This window comes from Schistocerca piceifrons, chromosome 1 (assembly GCF_021461385.2).
Source record: "Schistocerca piceifrons isolate TAMUIC-IGC-003096 chromosome 1, iqSchPice1.1, whole genome shotgun sequence".
Taxonomy (NCBI): domain Eukaryota; kingdom Metazoa; phylum Arthropoda; class Insecta; order Orthoptera; family Acrididae; genus Schistocerca; species Schistocerca piceifrons.
In genome coordinates, this window is record NC_060138.1 from 511100089 (window position 1) to 511113468 (window position 13380).

Here is a 13380-nt window from a genome sequence, read left to right on the forward strand (position 1 = left end):
CGCCCTGGCTGCGGAGGTCTGCGCCTCTACCCCGCACAAATACGTGGTCGGCATCATGGTGGATATCAGTGGCGCCTTTGACAACCTGTGGTGGCCCTCGCTCTTCTCTCGATTGCGAGAGAAGGAGTGCCCGGCGTCGCTATATGGCTGTCTCAGGAGCTACTGTGAGAATAGGGAGGTCTGGCTATCGTCCCCTAGCGGAAGAGTAAGCAAAAAGATCACCAAGGGGTGTCCACAGGGGTCAGTCCTGGGGCCACTCGTTTGGGATGTTAATATGGAACCTCTTTTGGACAATCTTCAGAACAGCGATGATGTGCTAGAGGGCATAGCCTACGCGGACGACCTCCTTCTGCTGGTTGGTGGCCGTAGCCGCGAAGACTTAGAGCCGAAAATTGAAAGGGCCATAACAATCCTAAGTACATGGTGCCACCTGTCCAAAATGAAGATCTCTCCAACAAAATCTACATATCTACTCTTAAAAGGACAACTAGTTAGAAATCCAACTGTGAGGATAGACGGCTCACCAGTTCTTCGACCCCATGAAGCGCGATACCTGGGCGTAGTCGTCGATGAGAGGTGGACATATACATCACACATAGATACCGTTACACAAAAATCCTTGGAAACATTAAATCATCTCATTGCAATTGGACATAAGCGATTCCACTTACCACCAGAACTAATCAAATTATATCATAATAGCATATTGACTTCAATTGTAGGATATGGATCAGGAATCTGGGCCCACAGACTCACGAGGGTTATGCCTGCCATGGCTGTGAGAAGAGTGCAGCGGAGCATGTTACTAAGATCAGTAGGAGCATACAGAACTACACCTGGAGGAGCCCTAACAGTACTGATGGGGCTCTGCCCGCTCGACATTAAAATCCGGGAACAGGCAGCATGGTACTGGATAAAAAAGGGAAACAGGGACAAAGTAGTTGACTTGATGGGGATATACGTGGGGAACAAAACTGAAATCAAACGAAGGGGGGAAGAACTTTGGCAAGAACAATGGGATAACGAGGAAACCGGTCGGCGAACACATGAACTGCTGCCTAATATTAGGGAAAGGTTACAACTAAAACACTTCACACCATCACGAGGACTGCTGCACTTCCTCACAGGTCATGGACCCTACCCGGCATACCTATGCCGGTTTGGGAAACAGGCGACACCAGCGTGTGACTGTGGGGCCACACCAGGCACCCCGGAACACGTGGTGTATGAGTGCCACCTCTTCGACGATGTAGCCGCGCAACTTCGTCAGCAATTACCAAACCATGACACGTATCACCTGCTCAGGCATGAGGACCACTTTACAATCTTGAATAAATTATCTAACGAAATATCACTCAAAGTGATAAGGGACTATTTAAGGAACAACAATTAAGATCTAACTATTCCCAAATTAGACGCCGCGCACCTGACCTGTTCCGCCGAGGCGAGGACTTGGCCAGCCGCTTTACGGCTGGAATCCGCCATGCCTAGGATTAGGAGGTAGGGTGCGCCCAACTACCGATTTGAGACACTCACCAACTTTGACACTAGGTTAAGATAGAGTAGACGTAGGATAAGCTAGGATAGAAACCATTAGCATAGTACTGCAGCGTATCGTAACTCCGGCCAGCCCGGTGCCAGGGGCACGTTCACCGGGATTAGCTCGGTGAACAGGGCCAACAATGTAGGTTTATACTATTCTGGCACAAATGTAAACGCTGCAGGTAGAAGTAGCTTAGCATAAGTAGAATAAAACAATATAGGAAGAAAGACAGAAGTGCCCATAGTGTGAGCAACAGAAAAGTAACAAATTGTGTTAGCTGTAGTACTAATATAAAATACAAATGTATCAAATAGGACCCACTAATTGTATAAGGTGGTGGGTTGTTGTATGATATAAGAATATTGAGAATAAAGAATTTTTTCTTTAAAAAAAAAAAAAAAAAAAAAAAAAAAAAAAAGTTCTAGGGGACTGATGACCTCAGCAGTTAAGTCCCATAGTGCTCAGAGCCATTTTTTTTTTTTGTAACACAGTGGCACTTTTGTAAAGCGGTCTCTGGCTAAAGAGGCACTCTGTGATCTCAAGGAGACCACAGGCCAGAGACTATCACTTGCGCGCGCTAAATACAGAAACATAGTTGTAATGAATCGACTGCGAGCACAGTGTGCGGCGCAGACAGCGCGTGGCGACTTACCGCCGTGCCGTTTTCCGACTGCGGAGGATGGTGCGCTGCGGCGCTGGTGTTCCGCGTCGACGCCTCGCTGCGCTGTCGGTGGACTGTGGCCGACGCGCGGGGCTGGCGAGGCGTCGCGGCGCCCGAGGCGTCCCGCGCAGGCGCCGGGTGCGCGCCTGCCTGCTGCGCGGCGCGGCTGCGGAGCCTGGCGCTGGCAACAAGTCGCGGCCAGGGGAACCTGCCGTCTGAATAGGGCGAGTGTCACCGTGGCGATGCACAATTAAAGAGGAGGAGGAGGACGAAAGTTGAAACGTCTCGCAAGCTATGAGCTTAGAACGACAGAAAAAACTATTCGACACAAGTTGCGGTGGGGTGTAATCGGCTTCGGCGCTGGAACCGGCACCGTCACGACGAAACCAGCCAGCAACTTCAGTACCACCGTGAGGTTTGGCAGAGGCAGTCGTCTTGTTGTTGAGTAAGATAATGTGTTAGATTTTTATTGTTCTGTATCTCACTTTGTGATATTTTGTATTCAGTAAAGAACTTACGCCGTCGTATAACAAATTGAAATTAGTAAAGCAATATTAATACAAATATTTACTATCATAAACAGTCTTGATCACAAATTATTTATTCCGGTGACAGGTTTCGACCACAACTGTGATCATCTTCAGATCTCATGTGATATACAAAGCTTTGATCAGAGGGCTACATAGCTTTTTTTTTTTTTTTTTTTTTTGGTCATCAGTCTACTGACTGGTTTGATGCTACATAGCTACAAAGCTATAAAACGATGAATTACCAATGTGTAGGAATCAGTGCACGTCTTGCTATATATATACTGGAGGCTCCGCCCACTTCAGACAGAATGATGTCATTACTAACCAATGGGTTATATGTCGAATAACAACGTAAAATTTCTTAGTTAAAAGAACATTGACAAGAAAGGAAAATAAACACACATAAATCTTTGCTTGTTCAACAGCTATTGTCAGTTAAGAAGTGTTAAAAATATTTGAACATGTAGGATAAATGAACATCTTTTAGACAGTACATGGGTTGACCTCTCAAGGCCTGTTAGTGAACCATTTGGAACCACTGGTTGCCATGGTGAAGTCAGACACCGTTCCAAAGATGTGGTAGCAAGCTTCTTTGCACGGAAGTTGTTGTAGTCGATAGACAAACTAGTGGTTGCCATGGTGAGGATGGACGCCATTCCAAAGATGTGCAGCAGACGTCTTTCTAACTAAGTTCTTATGAAAGTCGAATGGGAAACATTGTCACGTCAGACTATGTACTATTGAGCAGCAACATGTCTTTATTGAAAAAGAGTAGTGATTTACCACCAGAAGGAGGTTCTTAGTCATTGAAGATTACCACAGTTGTGATCGAAATCGGTCACCGGAATAAATAATTTGTGATCGAGACAGTTTTTGATAGTAAATATTTGTAATAACGTTGATCACTGTATACTCCCACAATGTATTCAAAAGTAATCAATATTAAAACATTTAGCAAGCTCTATGAACGAGTGTAGTGTTAAAGGATTGTTCACCTTCTAATGCGTACGGAATTTTACAGATAAAGTACAGCTGGGGTAAAACTGGGCAGAAACAACGTGGAAAACCCGGAAGTATCTGATATTACCCCATGACTTGATCATATGTAACATACAAGTGTGACGTTGTGTGTACACCTTTTAATAACTACAATTTAATAATTACACATAGAAATTACAAACATATGACGCAAATTTTTAGATTATTTTATCGTTGGTAATTTGATTAATTATGCGTTATTACAGAGGTATATTTTCACTTGAGATGGGACTATAAAGCACTTTCTACGGTCAAGAAATTAAGTCATGGCTTACCAGCCATCCGGGAAGGCTGGCTACCCAGTACCAAATACCTCAGTGTTGCATACGCTAGAGCAGCACCAATGTAAAATACTGTACATCTGGGTATTAAATGCCCGGTATTTTCCCGCTTAATGCAAATGCATTTGACGAAGAGGTATTTGCGCCATCAAATACAACAAAAAGGGAAATGCTGACACAATAGTCAGTTACCGCTTCTTTTCCACATTATGGCCCATCGACAGATGTGCAAAAACGGTCTTCATTCACTATATACCGGTACGTGTAAAGCCAGTTCCTCATTACGACGTATCATCGTCAATCAGACGAAGAGAAAAATGCACCGTGATCTTCGTGTTTCCCTACAAAAGTCAACTTAGTGCAGCAAAAGTGTCTACCAGGCAGGTTATAAAAGATGTTGAAGCACTCTGGACCTAGACCATAAAATATAGTCAGAAGATTCTGACGACGTATGAAGCAGATATCTCTTCTGGAGATCAGAATGAAACGCCTTGTCTTCTTAGCAAAAAGATACAAACTGATGCTCTAGTACAGGTAACCATACAAGATTAATTTGGCACTCAGTGTCAACACACGGTGTGATCGTAGATCTGGTGTCAGATGACCTTGACGCCTTTCATAAAGGAGCGAGAAGAAAAAGAGACATTAGAAACTTGTGAACTATTGAGGACTTCATATGACTTATTCTTGGTGTGTCGACGGGGAAAGAAAAGGATCCAATAGGGCTACTAGTGAAGTAAAGAGGGGAGGAATTAAAGAGAAGCACAACAATAGTCCGATTCCGCACAATCCGCTCTTGAGCAAGGCTCTGCAGAATGGAGAACGAGTATAGTAGCAGAGCCAGGGACGGTCTCAGGCAGGCGATGAGAGCAGAGGACATCAGAACAGGTCGTTTTCCATCACCTACGGAAGAGAAACCAGCCATGGAACGATCTTCACCATGAAACTCCGGGGTATAGTTTCTCCATCTGCCCACCCCTGCGACTCTGTTGTATGAATGGCGTCTGTGCCGTTAGTCGTTGTGGTCAACTGAAATGAGTTAAATTACAAATGAAGAATACCCTGTTTTTCAGCTGGGATGCAGTACCTTATTAGGGACAAGTGTGAGTGTGTCAATACGATTTCCAAGGACGCAGAGACGCCATTGTCACTATGGACGTTTCACACTAGGTCTAATACGATTCCATTGTTTTTGCATATGAAATGCTTTCTCCAAATTGAAAATATTTCAAGGGTATTCGTTTATACGATTCTCATGATTCGATGTTGTTTTCTTTGTGAACAGAATTCAGTTAACTTTGAACTTTGACGTAATAAGAAATAGTGCGTTTCAATGCATTTTACATACGATTTTATTGCTTTTCTAAAGAAAATGTGGTACACAGCAAGATACAAACTATTACGATCTAGTATTTCATCAGTCATTTTAATATATATTTCAGACGATAGTTGATCTTGTTTTGCGTCAGAAATTGAGTCATTTTAATTTAGAAAGCTTGTGTCCACACATTTATAATGCCTTTGAGATGAAAAGCATTAGTGCTTCGTATTTTAGAGATACAGTACGAACTTATTTTGTTCGCTATTGAGTTTTAGGAATCTTGTACAGTAATGACATTTTAGATACTCTTTATCTTTAGCTGGTGAACTTTTTTTAAGATTTTCTGATTTTTGTGTATTCATTAGTAATGTTTTTGATCACTGAAGCAATAGCACAATAGAGGTCATTTTCACTAAATTGGTTTGGCTTTCATTTCTTTCGCTTTTAGAGACGATAATTTTTATAAATAATTTTAAAGTTAGTTTTTCATGTGCATCATCAGCTTTTTTAAATTGGTTGTTTTTTCATAATTTATTTGACAAGGTTATATTATTTGCATTCGTATACGAAATTATGTAATTTAGAAATGTAGTCTAAGCTTCTTTCTGCAAACAATCGTTTGAAAGATGTGTATATGTGATCTCTGCAAACACCAATCAGCTAGCCATTGCTCCATGTTACTGGAATTTTTCAGCTCCAGGATTTTCATTATCGGGGTTAGGAATATTTTTATCTGTCACCGGAAAATGGAGGGCTGTGTAACATATCGTTTTCTAGTTGCGCAGGTGAGGAAGGAGGTTGTTCTTCAGCCTGGAACTGATCATCGATTTTCTCAAATCGTCCTAAATGGGCTGTGCATGGAGCGCTTATGGCGGATTTACGGCGACAGTTATCACCACAATGGTCAGTGTTTGCAGCATCCTTTGCAGGAAAGGTCCTTCGTGTCCTGCCAGGCGGCAGAACAGTTGTAAACAGGAGCAAAAAATGGCTCATGAGAATGCCTACGTTCTGTTTCTGACTCAATGAAACGCCCATATCTTAAATAATTTTGTGGAGAGGTTTGGAGCTCGTGAGATCGGGGACTTAAAGGGGCGAGTCGTGGACGCTCTGGGGTGAAGTTCCTGTTTTAAGTGCTTTTCATTTCGGAAGTTTGGATGTAGTGATCCATCGTGATTAACGAAGTTGCTTTCCCCTTACGGAAAGCCTACCAAGTATCTTACTGTGCGTTTCCGTACGTGGGCGTCGAATTCTGCTTACCCGCATCCTTCTGTGTTAATGTTGTTGGTTAATGAATGTGGACACGTTAAGAGTAGACCTCCATGCAGAGTGTGAAGATATTAATTATCTGCCGGTGTTACTCAGTAAAAGAGATAGACTTAGCTAGCGTTTTTTATAACAATAAAGTTCATTTGTTTCTGCACGAATTTGAGCGTGGTGTTTGAGAGTGACCTTTTCCCTATTTTCTTCGAATCGTGTACCTATTGTGTTGTTACGGTAAATATTCAAGGTAGATGCTAGCAGACAGTTGGAGGCGATGTACTGAGCTGTTAGAGGCGAACGTGTTCCCGTCCAGTGGTCGGGTGTCGGAATTTTTGCTGAAAGTAGTCAGATAGAAACAGGGCTTTCAGTTCTTGACTTTTGAGTTGTGAAGTTTAACTCTGTCTCGCAGACCAAAGCGAGGTTGATGATCCTCATTTATATTGATTCGGCAGTGCAACAGCGCAGAAAATTAATCCAGTTCAACCAAGGAACGTTTCCAATCGAAGCCGCGGAGCAGTACGCTACGTCACGTAGTTTGTCTCGCGCGCCGCACGCCGTCAAGTGTGGCCTGCGTGGATTCAGAGAGTGACATCGCGCGACGAAGAACAGACGACATGAATGTTCCACCTTCTCAGATGTGGGGTAATCCTGCAATACGACATTTACATTTACTGGGGCAAAGAAAGAAATTGACTCTGCCCTGTCGGCATAGCCATCCTACCAATCATTTTAAAAGTCGTAATGAGACTACAATGCCTCAGTAGCAGCAGCAGCATCATTGGCAGCAGCAGTAACAGTAGAAGTCATCTTCTTCTAAAGTTGTTGCTACAACCATTGTCTATTTTGTGTTACTCGCTTCATTTAGAGAAAGCTTACCATTTTGTTAATTCCAAGATGTTTTTACTGTGGTCTTCAGTGTGAATACTAGTTTGAAACAACTCTCCGTTCTACTCCATCCTGTGCAGGCCTCCTCGTCTCAGAATAATTACAACAACCTACACCTTTCTCAACCTACTTACTGTTTCATCTCTTGGTCTCCTTCTACGATTTTAACTCCATCTCCCCCTCTTCCCACCTCCACACACACACACATTTCCCTTCAGTACTAAACTGATGATAACTTGATGTCTCAGAATGTGTCATATCAAGCCATGCCTTCTTGTAGTCAGACTGTGCCACAATTTCTTTTTTTTTCCTTGGTGCTGTTCAGTAACTCCTCATTAGTTACGTGATCTACCCCTCTGATCTTCAGCATTCTTCTGTAGCTCCACATTTAAAAAGCTTGTATTCTCTTCGTCTCTAAACTGTTTATCGTTGATGTTTCATTGCCAGACAAACACTTTCAGAAAATACTTCCTGACATTTAAATACATAGTCGATGTTAACAAATTTCTCCTCTTCAGAAACTGTCAACATTTTATACGCTCTCTAATTCGGCCAAATAACAAAACTTATGTCTCGTTTTTTATTATAATTTCCTCAGCATAACCTGATTTAATTCGACTACATTTCTTTATCCTGACAACGCAGTTCTAAAGAAAAGAAATGCTGAGAGGTGTAAATATTACTGAACTATAAGTTTAATAAGTCGCGGTTGCAAATTACTAATATGAATTCTTTATAAAATAATGGAAAAACAGGAAGCATCCAACCTCGGGAAGATAAGTTTGGACTCCGGAGAAATGCAGGAACACACGAGGCAATGCTGACGCTACGACTTATCTTAGAAGAGAGGTTAAGGAAAGGTAAACCTACTTTTAGAGCATTTGTATAGTTGGAGAAAGCCTGTGACAGTGTTGACTGTAAAACTCTTTCACTTTCTAAAGGTGATAGGGGTGAAATACAGGCAGCGAAAGGCTGTTTACAACTTGCCCAGAAATCAGACGGCAGTTGTAAGAGCGGAGGAGCGTGAAAGTGAAGCAGTAGTTGAGAAGGGAGTGAGACAGGGTCGTAGCCATTCCCCGATGTTATTCAATCTGTACACTGACCATGCAGTAAAAGAAGCCAAAGAAAAATCTGGAATAAGAAGTACGGGTCAGGTAAAAAATTAAAAACTTTGAGGTTTGCTGGTGAAGTCATAATTCTGCTAAGACAGCAAAAGACTTCGAAGAGCAGTTGAACGGAATAGACAGTGTGTTGAAAGATGTTTATAAGATGAACATCAACAAAAGCAAAACTTCCAGGATATCTGCTATTATTTTCTGCTGTGGCATCCATTTGCCATTTACACCCAAGATTTTTATGAAGTATATTTTTAAGAATCTGTATTGTTTAAAGAATTAAATGATAATCAAGAAATTTCCCTACTCGTTTGATTCTTCTCTAACAGCTTCTTTGGATTTCTTACAAGTATCACTGGTCTTCGTTAATCTTCTCCTCAGCCACATCTGGATAACGACTAAGATCTTCTCTACGTTGTCAACGATGTCCACGTTTCAGTGCCGTGAAGTAGCGTAGACCAGAGTGTTCTGTACAAATCCTGTTCTACCTCCTCCATACTAAGCGATTTATGTACCAGTAGTAGCTCATATCTGTAAACATACATTTTCCCGTGCAAATAATTATTATTGTTGTTATTGTATTCTCTGTGCAGAAATTATCGTCTTTTATGTTGTGCTTGAGCAGCAGAAAATATATATATATATATGCTAGATTTTGTATTAAACGTCATAATATTGGTTTCGGCAGCCTTTATTTTAAGCTCGATGTACTTTCATGAAACATATATCTGGAAATACCATTAATACATCATGAATATGGCTTTTTTCCATCAGCCATTATTACTTTGAGTTATTTTTTCTTCGAATATCATCACTACATTCTCAAAAGTAGGTTGAATGTCAGGCTGGAGTGCTACTACCTCACCAGGGCGTGGACAGCAATGATGACAACAGCTGGTGTCGAACGATGGCCCAGCAGATAAACGGCCCTGGTCAGGAAAGTATTTATTCAGAACAGTTATAGTGACGAAATCGTTCTTGAAGAGGCATTCGTTGGCCTCTGTGACGTAGTCGGCCATGGTCAAAGCAGCATGCCGGCATTGACAGCTGTCAACCAGAAAGGCGGAACATGGGTTTCGCAGCTGATAGCGGCGTGCTGCAGTCAGCACAGCGGGAGAACGCTGACGTGGAACAGCAGTGGCTAGTGGCGACGGACAGCAGCAAGCAGAACCGGCTGCTCCCGTAGCAAATGGCTCTGAGCACTATGGGACTTAACATCTGAGGTCATCAGTCCCTTAGACTTAGAACTACTTAAACATAACTAACCTAAGGACATCACACACGTCCATGCCCGAGGCAGGATTCGAACCTGCGACCGTAGCAGCACAGCGGTTCCGGACTGAAGCGCCTAGAACCGTTCGGCCACAGCGGCCGGCAGCTGCTCGCGTAGTGACAGCCTAAAGCCCACCCGAGCAATCGGAGCAGATCTTGTCCTCCGGCGTGGCAGAAGACAATGGCGTGCGTCCGGACTGGGCGTTAGTCAGCAACAAAGTAGGCCTGCAATGGGCAGTGGACAGCGACAACATGGCGGAGCAGCAAGATGGCCCCCGGCTCGAACCCAGAGTTCATCAGGAATGCGGCCATCAGAAGAAGATCACCCAGCAGGTGCAAAGACTCCACACAGACTTTGCAAAGGCAGAGACCTGAAGCTGTTGACAATAAAGTCTGTCTGTAGTGGGTGGCTGCTATCTTGGACTGCAAGCATTGTTCTTCTCATAATTGCCACCTTTATCGAGTGTCACAGGGCATACTGTACACAGCCGAACACTTTAGAGACTTGGGCCTAAATTAGTTGGTGAATTATACATTCGCTGGGAGACTATGACTTCATTCACTCTGGTTTTACTGTCTGCTCCGCTCTTCTAGAAGCCCTGTCGGTGCTGCAAGGTGCCGCAACTCTGGGTTTCACACACTCTGGCTGCCGTCTTTCACATCATCAGCATAATGAATACGTATTCTTGCATACTGAATAAGTTCTTTGGCGCCATAGCATGTAGTTATGGAGATGGGAGGGGGGGGGGGGGCGCTTCTACCAACATGGTGTCATTCTGCTGAATCCACACAGTAGCAGTTCTTTCACAAAATGAAGCTGCAGAGCAAAAAAACTTAACGTAATCCTTAAACAGAGATTTGTAAGTGTAAATTGTCATCTTATACACAAATCAATAAAAGCAAGTTTACGCAATCTGTCGAATATTAAATGAATAATAAAACTGTGATGAATTGCATTGGACTTAAAAATACACATTATGAAAACAAAGATTATCTCTCAGTAACTGTGAGTTAAAAATTAAAGATCTCCGGTCCAGAGGAATGGGTCAATCAACAACCACGTATGCGCAAGTAATTGTTACCCACAAAGGTTACAAGTTAATAATAACTGTGAATTAAGTTCGTAAATCCCTCCCCCCCCCCCTCTCCTCCCCTTTCCCTGTGTTATCATTGTCTGCGATGATCAAAACTGACTTTATATATACAAGAGGAACGATTTGCGAGCTGTCAAGGCGGGACACAACCTCAAACTGGCCGACAAAATCTACATAAGCTACAGCACATGTACACCAAGCGTTATTTTGAATATCCTCGAACCTCCTTACTGCTTCGGCTTAGTTGGTCTTAGCAGTTTGAAGCTCATTTATTTTGCTTGATAAAATCGTCCATGAATGTTAAACACACATTTAGCTTTCAGTTACAAAACATGGAATTGATGTTAGTGTAAATTTTACCTCAAACTTTTGTAAATTTTATCAGCGTAAAGCTAAAATAAAGTAGTTTTGTTTTCCTGGCCGTTTCACTACGAGGCTACTGTGCTTGTAAGGATTAAGTTCAGATCAAACCGAAACGTAATTTGTATTTGCAGCCGCGCAGGATTAGCAGAGCAGTCTAAGACACTGCAGTCATGGACTGTGCGGCTGGCCCCGGCGGAGGTTCGAGTCCTCCCTCGGGCATGGGTGTGTGGTCCTTAGGATAATTTAGATTAAGTACTGTGTAATCTTAGGAACTGATGACCCTAGCAGTTAAGTCCCATAAGATTTCACACACATTTGAACATTTTTTTTTTGTCTTTGCATTTCGTTTACAAATGTATCCTTTTTCCTAGGTTGTCCTCTCAGAAAATATTGAATTACTAATGTCAACGAAATTAAAAATTTCAAAAATCTGCCAGACTAAGCAGGTGGCGTAAGAGGGCGAGAGAATATTCAAAATGTCTCACGATGTGCATGTGATGTAGCTTATGTGGCTTTGCGGGCCAATTTTTGATTGTTTCCCGGCTTTTTATTCCACAAGAGTGCCATATCTAATTGTTCATCTTAACTTCCTCTACACCGCTGTGCTACGTTGTAAACAGTTATTGTATACACCCTCTATAACATGTACCGTATACAGGGTGGTCCATTGATAGTGACCGGGCCAATATCTCACGAAAGAAGCATCAAACGAAAAAACTACAAAGAACGAAACGCTTCTAGCTTGAAGGGGGAAATCAGATGGCGCTATGGTTGGCCTGCTGGATGGCGCTGCCATAGGTCAAACGGATATCAACTGCGTTTTTTTTAAATAGGAACCCTTATTTTTATTACATATTCGTGTAGTACGTAAAGAAATATGAATGTTTTAGTTGGACCACCGTTGCGCCATCTAGTTTCCCCCTTCAAGCTGGACAAGTTTCGTTCTTTGTAGTTTTTTTGTTTGACGCTTATTTCGTGAGATATTTGGCCCGGTGCCGATCAATGGACCACCCAGTATACACTGACGGGGAAAAAATGTAAACACCGCTGTTCTTGATGTAACCGATTGTAACAGTTCGGTTGTTCCTTGTTGTAGTGTAGTGACAACTGTTGTTCAAATTGCTGCTGCAGATGCAGTACCATCAGCCAGAGCCATATCCAAAACACGATGGTCTTCCTTCTCGGAAGTGTCACCTGGCCGTCCAGAGGCCGTACATTCTCGTGACCACCGCTGCCTGCAATCACGTACAGTGGCTAAATTCCTGCCAAGTCTTTCTATAATATCGCAGAACCTTCTCATAACCCTATTACTCGGCCTCATACAAACTCAGTGAAGTGCTGATAATGACGTCTTTATCGCTTTTAAGGCATTCTTGACTAACATGACCACCCGTCAAATTTCAAAGGTAACTAACGGTCACGACCGTTACAGTGCTTATTTAAAGTAAACCTCGTTTGCATCCTCATAGTGGCGCTACTAGCGCCACTCTTATGCGACTGACCCTAAATTAGAACAGACATCATCTTTCAGATGTACAAACACGCCTACCAACTATTGTTTATGTCGCACAACTTCTTCTTGGTGTTGTGATTTTTTTTTTCCGTCAGTGCATATTCTCCATGTCCCACTAGATTTGTGGGTCTGTTATTCGGTATTCTCAGTGCTATAATTTTACTTTATTTAATTTTTGAGTCGTCAGTTACTGGTTTGAATTGGCCTGGCACGAATTCCTATCTTGTGCTAATATGTTCGTCTCAGCGCAGCATTTGCATACTACGACCTCGCCTACATGTTCGATGTATTCCTCGTCTTCCCCTAGATTTTTTACTCCCTACAACTCGTTCTAGTAACGTGGAACTTATTCCCTGGTTACTTAACAGTTATTCCATCATCTTGTTGTTTCTTCATCGATTCTACGGAGAATCTCCTCAATTATTTCAGACCACATTATTTTCAACATCTTTCTACAGCATCACATCTCAGACGCTTTTCTGGTTTTCCCAGAGTCCGTGATTC